The sequence below is a fragment of the Pholcus phalangioides genome, unplaced genomic scaffold, assembly GCF_987345545.1.
Source record: "Pholcus phalangioides strain wild (caught in Gottingen) unplaced genomic scaffold, Ppha-v1.0 ptg000022l_1, whole genome shotgun sequence".
Taxonomy (NCBI): Eukaryota; Metazoa; Arthropoda; class Arachnida; order Araneae; family Pholcidae; genus Pholcus; species Pholcus phalangioides.
In genome coordinates this window covers 647,905-662,834 of record NW_028301615.1, presented here as the reverse complement: position 1 = coordinate 662,834, position 14,930 = coordinate 647,905, and the positions used below count along the sequence as shown (strand labels likewise).

General features: G+C 36.7%; 1 protein-coding gene across 1 annotated transcript in view; it reads left to right on the top strand.

The window, feature by feature from the left end:
- LOC149069296 (CD151 antigen-like) overlaps window positions 1-14,930 on the top strand; it is a 78,282-nt gene that overhangs the window by 15,733 nt on the left and 47,619 nt on the right. The gene's annotated exons all lie outside the window — the stretch shown is intronic.

The following is a 14,930-nucleotide window of genomic DNA, read 5'->3' as shown; positions in this document are numbered from 1 at the left end:
GGAGGCTACTAGCACCTTATTCAGCATTTCCAGCCACAATGCGGGAAAAAAAGAAGTCAGAGTCGTGTCTCCAGTGGTAGCGCACTTTTTTTTGCACCTCTTGCAAGCACCAGGACCTGGGTTCGATTCCCGGTGGAGACCAGATGACTTACTTCCGTGTTCACCTCAGCACACAATATCTAGAAAAGGTCTTTCCGTGAGTAACTGTGAGTGTTTGACACGTAGCTCATTCTCGAATTATCTGTCGGTGTTAAAAGAAATTGAAACTCCTGGGAATCCTATGTTTAACTTCCTTTTACGTTGACTGAGACCAAAAGATGGCATCATGTAGTCTTTTCTTTGTTCAAGAGCATCTTTTGCCTGGTATTGGGTTTACCAAATAAACTTTATAGTTGGCACCGTACATTTACATCTTCTCTATGAAATCGGAATTTTTCAGTATTTTATGATTTTAAATATGATTAGGTGACACTGAACAACAAATTCTGACAAAGTTAGTAAAAGTTAGTAAAAATAAGTAATTTCTTATGTAATTCACACACAGTGGGCTGAACACGAAAAAAAAAACTCCTGTGAATCCACTTTTTAATTTTTTTTTTTTTTTTTTTTTTTTTTTGCGTAGACTATTTTTTAGACCATAAAAAAAAAAAAGCTGCATTGGCTACTGCTCTGAAATTGCACATTTAGTGCAAATACCCGTGGTTATAAATAAACCGACAAAGTGTTATTATAGTTATCCGTGGCTCCCGTATGAAGTGTGAGGAGGATGTATTTTGATGAAATTTGGTATATATGATGTATGTATTATGGGGAAAAAACATTCAATAACAAAATAGTTCAATTGTTGACCTCCAGGTGCAAAACTGGCGATTTTTTTTTTTATCGTAGTTATCTTTTTCCCGTGGTCCAAGTTTCCCATACCAAGTTTCGATGGGATGCCTCCACTCAGAGCGCAACCAGATACTGCCCCTTTGCATATAGAAGAATCAGTTAAAAGGTGAATTCGGCGCCCATTCTGATCCCGCACCAGGGACACCAGACCCGCCTGCTCCACCACAACGGGTGTTACCCAAGACAGAGTAGTATCAGTATAATCAAGCTTAGTAGTTGTCAGTTGAATTATACTGCCGCTGCGGTGGTTGAGTGGTCATAATGACGGACTCGCGTCGCGAGGATCCGGGTTCGAACCCCACCGTCACCGCAGTGGTGGTCGGCTGAAGTTGGTTTCCTGTGGTTCCCAACTTCGAGTCGCAAATGCGAGCCGATCTCCCCATTAAAAGTCTCGCCACAGAGAGCAACAGGCCTACAACGATTAATTATTCAATCATTACACTTCACTCATAGTTAGAAAACTGGTGGAAGATGGCAGCACCACACATAACAAACATTACACAGAAACAAACTTCACAGCAGGTTTCACTACGCGTACAAGCACATTCCCGTATGTACCAATTCGTTAGAGGTTCCGCAGAGAAATATGGACGAGGTGTATGTCTGGGTTTAGTAGTAGTAGTTGAATTATACTGACACTACTGCGACCTAGGTAGCGCTCGTTGTAGTGGACGCACTCTCTCTTCATTCACCTTACGCCAACTACTTTACTTCCCACCAATTCGGGTCATACATCGCCGTATGGAAATTTTCAGTCAGTGGAGTGGAGTTGAGTGGAAAATGAAAGCGTCATCTCTCGGCTGTCTCCCAAGATCAGTAGGTACAGAACTTGACACTGATGTTCTTTGTCCCGTGGACTTTGACGATAACCTTCGTAGTGGAAGACGAGCATCTTGCCCACTCGAGACCTACTTCGCACCAACTGGCAACGGATTTCATTGAAATTTGGTTTGAACTATGGAAAAAAAAATTAACAACTGCGATAAAAACGCGCCACTTTTTCACCTGGTGGTCAAAAATTGAACTATTTTTATTAGATTTTTATTTTCGGCCCTCCCCCCCATGGTCCACTCTATATACCAAGGGTTCTTAAAATTTTTCGATCCGCGGTACCCCTTTCCCTAATCAACGGTTATCCGTGGCTCCCCAGAGCAGTTTAATAGAGAATGTCTTTTCGGAGAAAGCTTTGTCAAGGCCGGCGCCCCTGACAAAAGTTGGCGGCACACAGTTTGAGAATCCAACTATTATACTAAGTAAAAAGTAAAAACCAAAAATAATACCTCCAACAGACTGGTCGCTTCATACGCCTGAGAAGTGTCAGTTTATGTATAACCACCCTGTATAATAATAGAATACAATACATAGGACAAAGTAAATAAAACAGAAAAACAATATAGAAACTTTACCAATACATAGAGGACCAACATTAATTCAAGAACAGATGAATTTTTTTCATGGGGATATTCGTATTCAGCTGGTTAAACCAATCGGAATTGTACATTATCATGTCGGACGCGATTTCATTGTTATCCAGTGTTTTTGGACAATAGATGTGAGTGATTGCCAATTGGGAAAGAACAGCAAAAACTAACGGACAATACTTTCTTCCCTCGTTGATGCTGTTCTTTCCCAACTTTTCTCCGGTTTTGGAATTCAAATAACTCGGCAAACGTAGAAACGTGGAAATTTGGTTTTTGCATCAGGAGGGACGCGACAATAGCTTTTCAATGGGTTTTTGAGGGCAGGGTGTCCATATAAAAAGCTAATATTTTTATATTTCAATAACTATAGTACTTCTACACGTTATATTTGGATACTTTTTCCAATTGGAAGTATGCCTCTAGGATCAACGGTTCGTTAATAAAATGGGGCAAGGGGAATTATGGAACCTCCCTGTACATAAAAATTATGCAATTGGGTCAAGAGTTTAAAGAGCGATCAAAAATGGGTTAAGTGATCTGTAATGGTGTGCCGCGTCCACCTGATTGATTCGTAAATGTGCCACGGCCACTTTAATGACCTGAAAATGTGCCGCTTATTTCATTTTTCAAAAATTATGTGTGAGGTCACGGGCCACGTCAAATGACTCCGAGGACATTATTTGGCCCGCGGGCCATGGGTTGAGTATGTATAGGCTAAGAGATGAGACAGGATCCATGGACTGAATGGACAAAGGTTTTACAAGAATTTTAAACACTCCTGTTACGCGGAAACTGATTTTATGGTCGAAGTTACAAGGAATTTCCACCTGAATACCTGATTTTAGCGACGTTCTAAACAACCTGCTTTTGGAATTTGCTGTCTCTGTCTTACTATGATACGTGGCATTCTCTAATTCAGTCTTCAAGGATGGCAACGTTCACACCGGGCTGAAACTATGACTAATTGGCACGATGAATATTCGAAAGCAATTACATGAAACCTCTAGATTTCAACCAAATCTGCAAGTTTATTCGACTATTTCCAAACACACACTTTCCAAGAAGATATGTCAGCACTTGATTTAAAAAAAACATACCATGCATATTCATACGCATACTCCATGCATATGCATACACTCTGTTACGGTTTCTTCATCAAAACACTTTCCTGCTGATATCGTTGTTTGTAGAAGTTTCTCAGGGGATGTTAACGAGTTGTATGCGCGATCATAGCAATAATATTAAATGTTATCGGAAACAAGCATTTGTGTTTTTAATTATCATGATAATAATTATAGTTTTGTTCCAGCAAAAGAACTTCGATGGATGAAATCCAGCACAGCGGGTTTATTTTTTGTGATATACCTATTCTGTACTTATACCTATACTATTGGTATGGCCAGTGCTGTACCCATGAAACAGAATTATAATTATAAAATAAATGATAACTATATAATCCCTCATACGTAACAATTTCAGATTTCCGTTAGAGTGTTTTCTTTGCATAGTCAACATGTCCACAGTGAAAACGCCCTTCAGTATTGTGAAGGTAATTATGTCAGGGATTTTCAAATGATGGTCCGCAGACCCCGTGGGTGTCAGAGAAAAGTTACTAAGGAATGTGTGGGATGTGTTTCAGAGCACAGCAGATATTAGAATGGAACTACAGTGATCGTCTATTGAATTGGGAGCCTTAAGGAAAATCTTTGGTTCCTTCGGTGCTCTCAATTCTTACTTGAAAAACTTCGAATTAAGCATTGAATCGTTTTGTGATAATGTACTTAAGCACAGTAAAAGTCCGTTATAACGACAGTATACAATCAGAGGAAAAATTGTTGTTGAGACGGACTTCTCGTTATAAACGAATTTTGCAATGCACAGTATCGTTATTATTATTTAAAAGACGTGAAAATGCCACTTTATGTACAATTCTAACGATAATCTCACTATTACGAGTAATTCGCATGAGACCGTCAAATAAGTTCAGCGGAACGGCCGAACTTATTGATATAAAAGAAAGTAAGGAATTAGCTCTTTGACAATCTCTTGCGAATTACTTTTTACTGCAGTCAGATTTTCACTTTCAGTTCGTAAATTATTCTCGTCTATCCAATATCAGAATTCAAACTCAGATCTATCAATACAAGAAACTATAAGTGAATCTCTGAAAATCTCTGTAATGTTATCTATTTTTTACGTGATTATTGAATCTAAGAAAATTCGCATTGAATTAATGGGAACTGTGTGAATTCGAGAGCACACATTCTTTTGGGGAAATTCTTTCATTTCGTTTCGTCTCTTGCAGAAGTTTATAAAATAATTTCATGAAATTTGGGATGAAAACATGAAAAGAGAAATAATCAAGACACATCTAATCATAATCATGGTGTTTTGTTACTTTCTTTAATAAAAATAGCTTCTATGTTATATCTAAGGGTGTCCCAAGACGTTTTGGATGGATTATAACAAAATCATTAAAAAAAATCAACAAATTGACGTTTAGTGATTTTAGACTTGGCAAAAAAAGTCGAACATTTTTCGACGCAAAGAAAAAAACTAGTTGAAATTCTCGCCGACAGGCTGCTGCTATAATAAACGCCACGTTAACAAAATACATGAAAAACTTATACCGTATGTACCCGTGTATAAGCCGACCCCCCAAAAATCAGTGCATTTTAAAAGGGAACAATTCGTATATTTTCCTGCAATGAAAATTACAATGGAAAATTTTTGAAATTTTCTATTTGTTTGAAAGAAGCATTATATACAAATATCATTCCTCTTTTCATTTTCGCCGGCAGATACTTCATAAAACGGCACTGTTTTGAATGGATCAATGGCTATCACTTCGATGATCACGACCAACCAGTGTTGGGTCTAGTGCTCAGGGCGCCGGACCAAAAGGGGTACAAATTTCACCCTGTAACCTCCCCTTCAACATTACAAGAGAGCACCGAAATGCGTGCTTGCCCCAGCTGACCAAGCAACTAATTGCGGCTCTGTCTATAGCTACAGAAATCCCTCCACTGATCAGAAACGCCAGCTATAGCCTAACTACGAAAATCATTTAACTGATTAGTGAAGCGGTGTTATCTAAAGTAGTCCAATGACGTTGAGGATCTTCAAGCTAGCCGTGCGGAGACCATGCAACTATATGATTTGGTAAAGTGGGGGAGGGGATATTTTCTCCTCAAAAACTGACCTGTGACACTCCCCCCCCCCCAAATTAAGGAACGAACTTTTCAACAAAAAAACTCGGCTTATACCAGAGTATACAGTATATGGTAGTTACAGCAGGTGTACACAAACTTTTTTCAGTCCGCGGGCAAGATATGCGGTATTTCTACTGCTCGCGGGCTAGATACTTGTATACAGTGGTCATACGATCCATATTTTACGGGATAGTACCGTAATTTTGGCTGTCCTAACTTCCACCCCACCCCCTTATTTTTAACAAGGCTTATTTGAATTTTTCATACCAAGAATATTAAGATTATTTTCATGACTTATAAATTATGTTATGATAATTATGATTCTATCATAATTGATTGTATATAGTAATAACTGATCTATTATAGGCACATAAACATATTCATCTGCCATATTCCTCAAAAATACTTTTTTTTGGAGAATTAAATTTTGACTTGCAGTACCCATCATTTTCTGCGATCCCATCGTCTTTCAAAGAAATAAAATTTACTTATTATCAGGAAACAATACTGCGTCACCTATTGACAATAATTAGTAGATGGTAGCATGCTTGCCCGGTATGCAGGAGGGCCTGCGTTCGAGTCCCGGCGGAGACGTGATGACTTTTCTTTCCGAGCTCACCTCAGCATAATATCCGGAAAATAACTGTTTCCTTGATAACTTTTTATTGTCAGAAATATTCCGACTTTTCCACATGGGCACAAACTCGGTACATGCTACCGGGACTTCAATTAGTTAATTTTCATAATTTTTTCTACATGTTAAAATCCGTCTAAATTTATAGTATCACCTGTATGTATTTCCAAGAGATTTAATTTTAATTTACGATATTTAATAATTATATCTCGCCTCTTAGAGTGTATTCCATATTTTCTGCATCACTCTGTGTATCTTATATGTGTTGTATGGTTTTTGTCTACCAACGATTTTTGAAATATTGAATATTTTTAGGGGTTTTTTCCTCCCTTAATTGTGATCTTTCGTTGCGCATACTGCATTTGTACTGTAGACACGGCCTTGGACTTGATTTTTGTTTACTCTACACACACTCATGCTTCACACATACATGTACAAATTTGTCTTTCTTCTTCACAACGCCTCAGAAAGAATATTTGTAAGTCGTCAGACAGCCTCATTGACTGGAATACGACGAAATAAGTTCTGTTCTACTTGGTATTAAATTTCTTTTGTTCCTGATAAAATATTTCGGTGGTGGTTTACAAGCAGCTATCCCACCATTGACTGATCAATCCCGAAGTACATTATAGCAGTCACCTAAAACGGACAGTGAGAAAAGTTGTAATGATAATAAAGAATGCTCTTATTTTTATCTGACGAGTTTAAAACTCGTTCTAAACATTTAAAAAATTATTAACTTGTTTAAAAAGCGATTCCAGGCAATCGATTAAATATCGATCGTTGTGTGGTTTCTGTGTCAACATGGATGCACTGCATGACTTATAGCGCACGCCAGCCAGAAGAATAAAGATTAATACAGGGTGTTCTATAAGTGCTAATGCGGCCTTCATCTCATCAACCGTCCGTCGTAGAGGTATGATTTCAATTTAAAAAATTTTCAAAAGACGTTAAAAAATTATTCTGTGTTAGTGTTTTGAGAGTGAAAATACAGTGTGTAACAAAATAAAAAAAATCCAAATTTCTACACGGTTCCCCTGTCTTCCAACTTACAATTGGACGGTTTTTATGTAAAAAGAACCGAGCGCCCCTTTTAACGTTTTTGAGATATACCGACATCTGAACTATTGAAAGAGTTGGGATTATTTTTATCTAAATAGAACCAAGTGACACATAGACTGTGATGACATCTGTGTGCACTTGAACCAACTACCATACTGAAGAGATAACTGAATCGAAGATAACTTTAAATAACTTTTTCCCAGTTCTGATTTAATGGCGCTTGGTTCCTTTTATGTAAAAGCCGTCCGATTAGAAAGTTGTTGTCTAGTCTCTCCTGGGGCCAACAAAAAAAATTCCAAGTTTCCAAGTGTAATTAATATTCGCATTCAAAGATCGGAAAAAAGTTGAGACAACACAGCATAAAAATGATAAGAAGGAACGTTGTCCGTTAATGTTTTGCTGCTGTTCTTTCGTAATTTTCCCCGATTTTTGAATTCAAATATCTCAGTGAATATTGCACTTGGAAATGTGAGATTTTTTTTGTTGGCATCAGACCGGGCAACAACTTTCTAATTGGAAGGCAAAGGGACCATAAATGTATATTTTTATTTTATTTTCATTTATCCGCACTGTATTTTGACTCTCACAGCTGGTACCGGGTAATTTTTGAACGGCTTTTGAGCATTTTTTAAATCGGAATCATACCTCTACGACGGTTGATGAGATAAAGACCGCATTGTCACTTGCAGGACACCCTCTATGCACACACATCTTATTCAATTCAACCTATATTGAAGGATGTTTTTTTTACTGGGTTTATAATAAGGACTTTTTATAGCTAACTATTTACTTTTATTCATGTACACCCGGTTACATTACACTCCTTTAAGAATTACTGTATTTATTATAAACAGGACTTTCATTGAAACAGACAACGTTCAGTCTCTATTACTCCGTTAACATGAGGGTCTATTACAGTCATCTTTAACCTTTCAGACACGGTGGGCCAAATTGAAACTTTCCTCGTAGCCCGCGGGCCACCAACTCATGTAATTTAGTGACATCTTAATAGAAGGGGCAAATGGGGCCCGAGTTAAACGGGATAAATATATGAGGACTTTTATTTATTCGGAAATTATTACTTTTTATTGAAATAATCAAAATTCATAATAATTATCAATTTGATTAGTTCTGAAAAAAAAACACATCAATTTTGAAAAAGTTTTTTATTAATTACTGATTAAAAAGTGATTAGATCTTAATAGATTAGTAATTAGATCTTAGAGTAATTTTAATTTGAAATCACTTTAAATTGTTCTTTAACTATTTATTTGGGTAATTCCGAAAAATGATTTATTTCCCTTCTCAATATATATCTTGAAATCATTTCTTTCAATATTATTACGAAATTGCTCTTTTATTGATTGCGAAATAATCAGAAATTCCGAAACTATTTCTCTCATTGACTTATACGTTATTTTTGTCAGTAATTCTGGAATTTTTTTGTTTTTTTCAAATTCTAAAATTATTTTGATTTCTTTCAGTAATTCTGAGTTTCATCAATTTGTTCCGGAATTATTTATTTCATTCATTCTAGAATCAGTTCTTTCTTTTATTTTAGAATCATTTCTTTCATTCATTCGCGAGAATCATTTCTTTCATTTATACACGAGAATCAGTTTTTTCATTTATACACGAGAATCAGTTTTTTCATTTATACACGATCAGTTTTTCATTTATACACGAGAATCAGTTTTTTCATTTATTCTACAATCATTTCTTTCATTTATTCTACAATCATTTCTTTCATTTATTCACGAGAATCATTTCTTTCATTTATTCACGAGAATCATTTCTTTCATTTATTCGCGAGAATCATTTCTTTCATTTATACACGAGAATCAGTTTTTTCATTTATACACGAGAATCAGTTTTTTCATTTATTCTACAAACATTTCTTTCATTTATTCACGAGAATCATTTCTTTCATTTATTCACGAGAATCATTTCTTTCATTTATTCGCGAGAATCATTTCTTTCATTTATTCGCGAGAATCATTTCTTTCATTTATACACGAGAATCAGTTTTTTCATTTATTCTACAATCATTTCTTTCATTTATTCGCGAGAACCATTTTTTTCATTTATTCTAGAATCCATTCTTTCATTCATTCTAGAATCCATTCTTTCATTCATTCTAGAATCCATTCTTTCATTCATTCTAGAATCATTTCTTTTATTATAGAATCATTTCTTTTATTCCAGAACCATTTCTTTCATCCATTCCAGAATCATTTCTTTTATTCCCTCTAGGATCAGTCTTCATTTACTCTACAATTATTTCTTTCATTTACTCTACAATTATTTCTTTCATTTACTCTACAATTATTTCTTTCATTTACTCTACAATTATTTCTTTCATTTACTCTACAATTATTTCTTTCATTTACTCTACAATTATTTCTTTCATTTATTCTAGAATTAATCGTTTTTCAATTTTTTCAACCATTTTCTGAAAATGATCAGCGGGCCACAAAAAAAAGCCCTGAGGGCGAACGTGAAGACCCCTGTTTTAATGTATCTCTACCAAAGTAGAGAAACAAAGACAAAGAAAACGACAGCTGCAATGCTCGGTACATCGCACAAACTATCAACGGCAACGTATTCTGATGCTGGTGATTCGTATGAAACGAATCTCAAACATTCGTGAAATTTCTTTCTGAAGGATGGAAGTAAATGTCAGTCTTCTTTGACTAATGAATGAGAATGACACAAAAATAAAAAAAAAAAATTGATCCATTTCTCGTTGAGACGCGGAAGAAGAAGAAGTTGCCTCCGCATCACCGTTTTCTTCCGTGATCAAAAATAGATCTCACATATTTCTTTTTCCTTTTGCATTCATGACCTAGAATTCTTAAATTCTGACTTAACGTTAAAAACATTCGTTATAAACAGGGTATGTATACTTCGCTTCTCCCTGTTCTGACCTGTCTACAGCCGTAACTGTTCATTAGAAGGCTACGGAACGTTGGAAATGTCTTATTGAAGGGGTGGGAAAGAAATTTCTTTGTTTCTTAATTTCTCCGTTTTTTGTGATCTATTAGCTGAATTACTACTTTACCGAAGGACATTTCCCGGTCATATCGCCATACGGCAATTAACAACCATTTGAGTTAGGTGGGAAAGGAAGGCGCCATCTACCGGCGGTCGCCCCAGGCTCGATAGGTAAAAAACTTGTTTCCGATGTTTTTCCCCCGAATTCGAATCCATGCATCAAACCTTTTTGACGGTAACCTTCATGGTTGAAGACGATCATCTTATCACCGAGCCACTCGGCAGCATTAGCTGAGTTAAGTCTCACTACTACTAAACCACACACACATATATATATATGTACCTCGTCCATATTCTTCTGTGGAACTTCTAATGAATTCGTATATGTTGGAATGTGTGTGTATATATATTGAACCTACCGTGAAGTTTATTTCTGTGTAATGCTTGTTATGTGTAGTGTAGCCATCTGCAATCAATTTTTTAAACTATGAGTTTTTCTCAACTCATAATGAGTGAAGTGTAATTAATGAATAGTTGTAATGTTGGAAGCCTGTTGCTCTCTGCGGCGAGACTTTTTAACGGGCAGATCGGCTCGCGTGTCCTTATTGTGAAACTAACGTGAAGCTTGTTTCTGTGTAATGCTTGTTATAGTTCCCTCATTCCTAAATTTTATAATAGCCTTCCACATTTACAATTTTCAAAAACTTCTTAAACAATACTTATTTGAAATAGTCAATATTGAAAACTGCTTTTGATTTCGTCCTCAAATTCGCACTCCCTTCTTTCCTACAGATTGACTTCCCGCTCCAACTGGTTATTTTCTCATTTAAAATTCGCTTGTTGTCAACTCTGCTGCACTATTTCAAATCATATTTTATAAACTCATGTTGATTTATAGATTTTTTTATATAAAGCACCCCCCCCCTGCCCGTTGCATCATCTTTTGTAATGATGTTTTTCAAATGTATTTCTGATTTTATCATGATTTTTTATTTCTCTCTCCAAAATTACTAAACACTGTAATTATATTTTATATTGTCAATTGTAGTGTTTATAAATTAACTTCATTGTAACACCAGTATGGGACCTAGGTGTGTTTTCATGTGAACGGCTTAATCAAATGTAATATTTTTATTAACCTTATATATTAATAAATTGATTTGATGTGGAAAAAAAAATTTATACACAATAAATCATACTTTTCCAGGAGGCACTTTCTCCTGAAATCCATCTTAAGAACTCCCTATAAGCTCAACTTCAATTGCTACCCTCTGCTTTCCGTCCCAAAAGTTTACATTCTCCATATTTCTAACATAAAACTTACACTATCCTCTAAGTCGAGGCTTAACTCCCTAAAGTCAAAAGAAAAAATTATACACTGAGGAAAAGCAACCCACACATTTGTGGCAAAGGGATACATCAGAGTCTTCTTTTTGTAAAAGAAGAATGTTCAAAGCAAGCAAATCGAAACGGCCCTGTAGAGGCCATTTCCGTTTCCATTGCAGAAACATAAGAAACAGCAACAGCACCTCGGCCTACTTTTATTTCTTTTGTTTAGCTCATGACATAATCTTCAGGGGCAATCTACGGTAACAACGCAGTACTACATCAAACAGACGCGTGTCGCGATATTCTCTGCCACTTTTCCCTTGGCTATTAAAACCCACTAGGCAATAGAAAGCAAGCAAGTAAGTACGTATACTACTCGCGTATAGGAGAAGGCGTGGGCGCAAACAAAAAAAAAAAAGTAGTAACGCTATATCGAGTGAAAGGAGCCATTCTTAGAAAGCTATCACATTAGTTACAATGTCAAGAGGGTTGCTCGGCACACATAAAAAAATAAATAATCCTAGGAGTAAAAGAAGTTTTTTCAAATACAACATTTGTCCGTTCTTGTGGATGGGAGGTTGGTTTCATGGCGACTCTTCCGCGCGCGCGCGAGCGCGTGTGTGTGTGTATATAGGTAATGACTCCTACGATTGTGTTGTTTCGGCAAGGCATAAGCTGTTTTGTAATGGTGCACCAAAGACACAGACAGATTCTAAATTAGATTGATATTTTTTTTACGTATATATTAAATGTACAGCTACTTCATGCAGATATTTATATACTACTTCAGTCTGCCTTGGGACACGTCACCGAGTAAGAGTGTTGTTTTCGCAAGATCTTGTCCAAAAAGAAGGATCAGACTTGAACACTCACTCACTCACTCCCTCCGTTGGTGTAGACTCCAAAAATATCTCCTCAGAAGTCATCGGAGAGGTTGCCTGCTGTGAGAACAAGCTTTCTTATGTGTGTGTGTGTGTCATGAAAAAAGAAATATGGTGCCAATCCTATCATCGGTGAAAAGTTTGAGTTTTGCTTCTTGTTCTTTCTATTCCAAACATGACGTCATTTACCCTCCTAAGAACGGAACAGACAATTGGGCTCTTCTTCAATTCTTGTATCAGCCAAAGACTGTGTCACATTAGCATCACATGTACCTATATCATAAATCATTCACCATACGCCCTTCAGTTGTGTAATTATCTCTTTATGTTTTGTGTCTGTGGACTAAGTGGAACTTTTGGTCTATTGCTTAAGTGTAGTGATTCCTAAAGAGCGTATCGTTGCATTATAGCATACATGCTCAACTCATGCCCCACTGGCCAAATGTGGCCCTCGGAGTCATCTGATATGGCCAATGACCTCAAACCTAATTTCTTAAAAATGAACTAACTGCAACATTTACAGATCACTGAAGTAACCTGCGGTGCACTTCCACATCACTTAGTGACTTGCGGTGCATTTACAGATCATATTAAGTGACCTTCAACACAGTTCTGGCACTTAAGTGACCCACGACTCATTTCCAGATCACTTGAGTGATCCGCGACATAGTTCCAGTGAACATGAGCGCCCCTTAGTGAAGTCCAATGTCAGCATCCGTAAAGCAACCACAGTTTTTTCCCCTAGAGCGAGCCTTGGTTGGACATGGCGAAAAGTTTGCTAAGCTACATGAATATTGTAAAATAAGCGAACAATAACGTTCCAAAACTTTCCAGTGCGTCTCCAAAACATTTTACGAACAGGTTTCCGGGATTTCAGTTTTCTAGCTTTTAAGCATTCCGTTTGTGTGGAGACTGACAATCAGACGCACAAACTTTCGTATTTCCTTGGAAGGGGCATTTGCATCTACTCTTGGCAGGTGTTAATGAAGTCACACTCGAGTATCAGTAAAACTTCAGATGTCCATGAAAAGACAAAAGCTAGCATGTAAAACTGAAGTGGTGAAGGAAACATATTTATTTATCACACAATCCAGTGTAGGCAAGATTGCACTTACACTGGTAATTGCTTATTACTTATTTTCACTACAAAAGTTTAGATTTTGTTGACTAATTTTTTTTCAATGTTTTGGGTATATGTTATACAATCGAATACCGTTATAGCGAAAATCTCGTTGTAATGAAAACTTTTCTAATCCTTGAATAAGTTTGCCTAGAAACGATGAATTGCGAATTCAGAAATTACGAAATGAAAAATCCGTTATAACGAATTAAAAAACAAGTTTCTGAAAATCAACAAAATAGTAGAGAACGTTCCCAAAATGATCCCGTAAAGTGAGTTTCACGCCAAATTGTTGGAGAAGGATGGTTGTTCTTCTATGGCTCGTGAAGAGAATTTTTAGGAATCTACGTGTTAGGAATGTTTCATATTTCTTTTGTTTGAAAACGAGTGCCCGCGAAAGGAAATGATTTTCGATTAAAAACTTCTGAAGTTGATGCTGGAGAGTAAATGAAAACAATGCATCAAAATGTGGAATGTCTCCATCTACTCTTTCAACATTTTTGAAAAATCGGACCAAGTTGGAATTTCAAATTCAAACTGCAGTTAGAGGATCCCATAGAAAAACACATTAGACTTTCTGATAGTGAAAATGTGTATGTAGCTGTCTTTACAGGGCATTCGCACAAGACATTTTCCAGAAACATACATGGTTTCAGTTCCCGAAATGTGCCAGTTACCAGCTCCCACTAATATGAGAAAAGACTTTGGAATTTGCATTTGCGTGCGACATCTTTCAAACATTCATTTGAAGCATTGCATGCGTTTGCGCACGCGTATACTTTAGAGCAGTGTTTCTTGAAGACAAGGACCCCTTAGAGAAATTCAATGCATCGCGCATCGCTGACCCCTCCCCATAGTGAAGATAAATTCTCCCCGACCCCTGCAGGGAAGGTCAATTTGCAGTAGCTTCCCCCCCCCCCCATAAAATTCAAAATGAATTGTTTGTGTGTAATTTGCACATCATAAAAAATTCATATGTAATAAATTATAATTTCACAGCACTAAATGTGCCATTCATGCAATCATAGTGAATGAAAAATGATTCCGCGGACCCTTTACAAAGTACTACGGACCACCAGGGGTCCGCGGATCACAGGTTTGGAAATTCTGCTTCAGAGGAATTTGTTGTTTCTTCGACTTTCACAATACTTGCACAAAAAATAATAAAAACAATTCGGACAATTTGACCCAAAATGTCAAGTGAAATTTATCCAAAGGAAATTCAATGCCTAATTCATACTTGAGTTGCTTTGAGTTATTTTGAACTTCATATTCCTTTTATGAACTAGAACGTAGTCTCTCAAACTTTTTGTTCCATCGCCCCCTTCATCAGAAATGTTTTCCTCTCATCGCCCCCAACTCAAGTAAACCCATAGGATCCTACGT